The sequence below is a fragment of the Dendronephthya gigantea genome, unplaced genomic scaffold (genome assembly GCF_004324835.1).
Source record: "Dendronephthya gigantea isolate DGI-Jeju-01 unplaced genomic scaffold, DenGig_1.0 000184F, whole genome shotgun sequence".
Classification (NCBI taxonomy): domain Eukaryota; kingdom Metazoa; phylum Cnidaria; class Anthozoa; order Malacalcyonacea; family Nephtheidae; genus Dendronephthya; species Dendronephthya gigantea.
Window position 1 is genome coordinate 181,568 of NW_021163194.1, and position 6,433 is coordinate 188,000.

At 34.5% G+C, this 6,433-nt stretch overlaps 1 long non-coding RNA gene across 1 annotated transcript; it reads right to left on the bottom strand.

Moving 5' to 3' along the window:
• Positions 1-305: 305 nt before the first annotated feature.
• LOC114538423 lies at positions 306-4,586 on the bottom strand. The gene is made up of 2 exons (XR_003688733.1): positions 4,498-4,586; positions 306-387 (listed from the first exon to the last, which is right to left on the bottom strand). It is a non-coding gene; the product is annotated as an uncharacterized LOC114538423 (long non-coding RNA).
• Between the last annotated feature and the right edge of the window lie 1,847 nt (positions 4,587-6,433).

A 6,433-nucleotide genomic window follows, 5' to 3' on the forward strand; every position in this document is an offset into this window, starting at 1 on the left:
TTAGGATTTTACGATAAAAGCAAACAATAATTGTGAATGAACTAAGATTTGTTGACAAAGATTACTCGTAAACGACAAGTGTTGATCTCGTGACTCGGGAATCAGGTAAAGTGTAAACGTGGCAACCAGTGGAACTATCAAACCTACAGTGATTGGTAGCGAGGCTGATATTGACAGTGACAGACCATGCAACTTAAACCACACAAAGATAATAAAATTAGACTTACCAAAGCTGATGAATTATGACAGATTTTCGCTTAAATATTCTGCGGTAAGCTGGTGTTAACGCGATCAACGATATTTTGTGAAAGACAACACCTTGATACCTTGTGCAATATTTGTTGTATCCATGACATCATTCATAACTTACGTCATTCTGTCATCGTGCTGTCAAAGTTTATTGAATTCATTGAATTCATTTGCATTCATTGATATCCCAGTGTCAACGCGTGATTACTAGTATTATGGTCGTGTCATTGACTGAATTATTATCTTTCACAAGAACACAAAATTTATCAAAACGTCCTTGTTTTGAGAATACCATTTCAAGAATCATGTTCCGAGAATTCATTTGTATTTTGAGAAACGCGTTTGCACTTGAATCTACTACGGATATTGTGCCTTTGATTCGAGTTTTGTTGGGTTGCTGTAATTTAATATTTACTAATATTTGACTTAAGTTTAGTGAGTTTGTTCTAGTCTGGTTCAGCGTTTAAGAAACTATCTCGCTTAGTTGAGATGCCTTGCTCTATGTAATCAGACAGACACTGTGTAGTCCAACTGTATCAACTTAAGACCCAAAGTAATGTCACTGATTTGCGTCATTCCTTAGACAAGATTTGTCAGAGTTGGATTTCACAAATTTGACAGAAAGAATTTTGCACTTTGAGAGAGGCGTTTGTATTTGTGTTCACTACGAATTTTGTGCCTGTAATTAATTTGAATGCATGCTGATGGTTCATGATGGTTCATTGATTGTAATTTAATATTTCATACGACTGAGGACAGTTTCAAAATAATCGCAGTTTATTGCACGTTATTTTTGAATCGCTTTATTGTTGTGTGTTAATGATAATTAACCTTTGCTCATTACTGAAAAATTTGGAATCTATTGACGCCAAAGCAGTCAAAATGTATGTACAGTAATCTACAAGAATATTATGATGTAGGTAAAATTTATTTGCTTTTGGTGCTGTATCAAGCCCGTTTAGCTTAAACGGTGGATAAGTCAAAATTAAACAAGACGCCTATATACTAGGCGTTATATGATCGCGTGGTTCACAGCGGCGTAGCAAGCCCAGCTATGCAAATTTTGTGTCGTAAATGTTCTTAATAATAAAAATAAACAATATACCGAACTATAGTCGCATGTTGAAAGCAGGAGAAACACACAACAGCCCATTTCGAAACTGCTTGAAATCCTTTAGTGCAGGCTTACTCTGCTCGGCGTGTGCAGTTGTATGTGTAATGAGTGTAAAGATAAAGATATAAAGATAGCACTTGCTAGCATTTTTATCGCTTTATTGATTCTACTTTACTGCTTCGAAGTTCGACGGTGAAACGAAAAATTGCCCAAAGTGAATAAAACACGTGATATAACTAGCAACTTATCCGTGCGCAAGTTCCCGATTAGGGTGATATGGCCTGCAGCTAGCGACGCTGGGGGTCGACCCGAGAGGAAAATAATAAAAAAAATAGGTACGCAATGCGTACATGTGGGTAGCCTCTAAAACATTTGCAAATCATTGGCTGCGATGAAGCTATGGTTTGGCAAAAAAATTCAAGTTTGATTCAATGTCAAACTACAGGCTGCTATAGTGGCGAGTCAATATAAACTAATGCTCATAATTTTACTTTCTAATGCCATATGTTAGCCAGTTAAATTCACGAAATCGATTTTTTTGCACAATATATTTAATCTTTTTATTGTATTAATTTAAATACAATTTTAACGACAGAATATTAAAATATATAAAAACATATTTACAAAAGATAGGAAATGCATGGTTTTTAAAAAACAGAATAGGTGGACAGAACAAAAAAGAGAGTAAGGTTCCAGAGTGGTGGTACAAATCGTCTGATAACATAAAGCTTAGTTTGGAAGGAGAGAAAGATTTTTTTAACATTTTCAAAGTACTTCTTTTTTATGCCCCTTGATTATTTATTAGCTAGCATATCGGATGTTATTGTTCCTGTACGAATTCAATTTGACAGCCTTCAACATCATTGTGCATCAGCTCATAGCTAGATGTTCCACAGATGACTCGCTAAATCAAATGACACCAGAAAAGCTTATCAATCAATTGATAGCAGACATTGATGAACTGGACATTGTTTATGACACTATCCAGAAGAAAATCATTTAACTATCTTAAAAGTTATGTTTATAGGAACATAAAAAAAAGTAAAACAAAAAAAGTATAAAGTTCTGTTAAATTATGTTAGAGCTTCCTAGTGATAAATTTACACTTGTTATTTGACAAAATGGTATATATTTCATATAATTTAATTAAAGAATCTTATATCACTTTGAACTTATATATTTATATGTTAGGTCTTGATTTGAATATATTATCAGTAGTTTACATACACATATGTTTCTACAATATACACATTGTCTGTGAGTTTAAACTAACTTGAGTAAAATTTTTATATTAATTTTATGTCTAAACATGGAATTTTGGGAATGGGACATTTGCAATGACTATATTGGTCTTCGATTACTATTTTTCTATACAACCTGATCTATCAAGTCCCCTGCATTTTAGATATCTCAGCCATTTCCTTCCATCACCAATAGTTAAGGGGTGCTGACACATTTTCGATCCATGTGTTACATTTTTCATAAAACTGAAGCATAACTTTTGCCAGTTTCATTCAAAACTGAAGCACAACTTTTGCCAGTTTCATCCAAATATTATAAAGAAACTAAACCTTGAGATCTTGTTATAAATCAATATGTTCTGTTTGTATCCCTGTTCCACTGCTTCGACATGCGGTTTGTGAATTTAAGCATAATTCCTATGCTCAATTTTAGTGTTTACAGGAAGCATAATTTAGCATTTAATATTTTGATCTTTTTGAAGCAAATAGAATATAATATTTCATATTCAAAAATACAAATGTGTGCATATTAACATTTCCATGTATCTACAAGTCATTAAATATATACAAGGTATTAAATATGCAGGGTGTATCAATATCCGCTCTGTTTTACAATACAAAAGCCATTTTAAATTTCCATAGGCCTAAAATCTATTATGGTTTAGCCCAAACGTTTTTAAATTTAACTATTTGAAATTAATCAACAAATGAAATGGGCGATATAAACAAGTTTTAATACTTTATATGCCGTGTTACCTTTGGAAATCATATACAATTATATATGGATAATAAATAGCATGCCAAAAGTACTTACGAATCAATAAATATGTTCCCCCATGCCAAAAGTACTTCGACTGAATCAATAAATATGTTCCCGAATTCCAGAAAACGTGCAATTGCAACTGTTAGTGGTGTGCTTCCACCGAAGATGTCAACAAACACTAATAGTTCATAATCGTGATCTGTTCACTTATCCGACGATTTCCGAAGATGTGGACATTTAGACGGACGCGGACACTTTTCAGCTAACATAGTGGTTAGCCGCGCATGCGCAGCGGCTACCCACAAAAACCCAAGCCGAAACTATAGATCGCTGTCACTACGCGACGCGATCAAAAAACCAAACCGAAACTATAGGTCGCTGTCGCTACGCGACGCGATCAAAAAACCAAGCCGAAACTGTAGATCGCTGTCGCTACGCGACGCGATCAATAACACCCTTAAAACTCCCTTGAATGAGTCAACTTGAATATTATGCACTGAATATGTAGTTGTAAACAGTAGCTTTGTATTAAGGTCAAAAACATGTTTTGTTCGCTTGTTGAATAAAACGGCAGACTTGCTTTCTATTTTGAACCTATCCACCGTTTAAGCTAAACGGGCTTGATACAACCGGCCCCTGAGTGTTTACTAATACACATGTCGCAATTCCCGGCTTGTGCTACGCTAAATCCTAAATATCTACAGCGAATTACAATGAATTAAGATTTTGGAATCGAAACGAATTGAAACGAATGAAACCTGACTAAAATCTCATTGAACGCGACTCAAAATTATTAAATTATCAAGGGCCGGTTGTATCAATCCCGTTTAGCTTAAAACGGTGGGTAAGTTCAAAATAGAAAGCAAGTTTATCGTTTTATTCAACAAGCGAACTAAATGTTTTTGACTTTAATACAAAGATACTGTTTACAACTACATATTCAGTGCATAATATTCAAGTTGACTCATTCAAGAGAGATGTAAGAGTGTTATTTAATTTTGACTAATCCACCGTTTAAGCGATACAACCGGCCCCAGCATATTGCGTCAGAGTTAATCGTGTCAATGCGTGCGTTTTGTTATTTAAGATTGCTCACATCTCGACTAAAATGAATATGTAAACACACTTACCAAAAATGTTGCGAGAACTACATTCACGGTGGCAATATAGCTTCTTCCATTGTGGTGTAAAACTGCATCTTTAGAGCCTTCCAAATGACTGAACAAATTGCGCAAAGTCTCGTGACGGATGGGGTGATCTTGTTTACCACCTTATGTTGACATCAAAGACTCTCAGAACTAGACATTTAATCCCTGTTATTGTCAATGGATTTAAATAGACAAAATTAATCACTTTTTTAATCCATCACTTTCTAATATTCAATATGTCAGAGAAACATGCCTGCCATTGATTTCTAGGGATTATTATTTATTTCCAAGTAATATTGAAGCATGCTGACGTGGAGTTTCCTAAAGTTCTATCCCAGAATCACAGTTTGATCAAATTAATCACAGTTATCAATTTATGTTTCGGTCACAAATATCAGTAAAAAAACTTCGTGTTATTTATATATGACTGCACAGAGATTTATCAACAGGAGTCCCTGGTTCACCTGCTCCTGCCTGCGATTCCTTATAACGAGGGAAAGGCGGAAAGATTGCGACCAAAATACCAAATGACAACTTTTAAACACAGTTTATTACACCATATTTTTAAACTATCGCTTTATAGTTGTGAATTAATAATAACACTTCCCTCATCACGAAGTATTTTGTGATATAATCGCTTGTTTATAATCAATGTTTTACCAACGGCGAGAAGTCGCTTGAATTATTAAAGACAGTCAAACAACATTCGTTGCCTCGGCGCTGTTTGAACTTAGACAAATAGCCAGAAATTATGTCCGGTTAAAAACACGTTGAAAAGTTCGCTAAATGCTGCTAACTTTGCACACGAGATCGCTTAAAACATAAACAAACTCACCAGTAATTTTCGTAGCGACAAAATTCTCCCTTTCTTGTCTCAATTCCTTTCTCTTTGAGTTAAAATACGAAGAACAATGCCTCGTCTTATTACCATAATCCTCAAAGATTCATTTCCTGTCCGGAAATTAAACAATTATTGAAGTTAGTCGAGTACATATTTCACATAAGTAACAGTTCTCATTTTTATATGTTATTTGTTAGCCAAAGAATACTGGAATAATCTTTTAAAGGTTCATATAATATTTTGTGTAAACATAGGTTGGTAATAACAAGTGAATAGACTTATATTAGAATGGTCGAGATGATCACGGCTCTGGTGTTTGAGAAAAGTTGGTGAAACTCAAATACATAAAAATTGAAGAAACTCACCAAATTTATAGTTGAACAACAGAATGATCTAATGACTTGCTCTTTCCTTCAGTAAACAATGTCATTTGTTCTTAATATGTTGTGATTTATCTTGTTTCAACTGGAGTGTTTTATATTGAGCCTGGTCTGGTCAACCAAGGGCTGACTTTTCCATCTCTCGTTGTGTCTCGTTGGAAAATTGAAACTTTGTTTTGTTGTCAGGTTCCTTGTGGTCCAGCACTCCAGTATATACGAGATCAGGATTGTTGGATCATATACGAGATCAGGATTGTCAACGAAAAACATGGTTGAATAAAAAATATCTGGATTATCCAGTTAAACACACTAATTTATTGAGATCAGACCAAACTACCGACCTGTCCATTCATGGCAAACGACGATATAAATCTTGAAACTGCTGACGAACCATGTTCATATTTTAGAACTTCACCATTCTAAGAATCATGCGGTGAAAAATACTGATGTTTGTTAGAAAAATACTGCTCTTCACCCAACCCTGTCCCCTCCTAAAATATGTAACCCTCATTGTCCTGCGTATGGTCTGGTCTAAGGCCAGAAACGAATCGTATTGATCGCAATTAAAACATGGATAATCTATCTTTTATTGATCAATATTTATCATCAAACTTATTTCACTAATGAATCTATTGTCCTGCTTATTGATAATGTCCATTGGTTAAGATTAAAATGTCAAATTGAACCTATTTACACA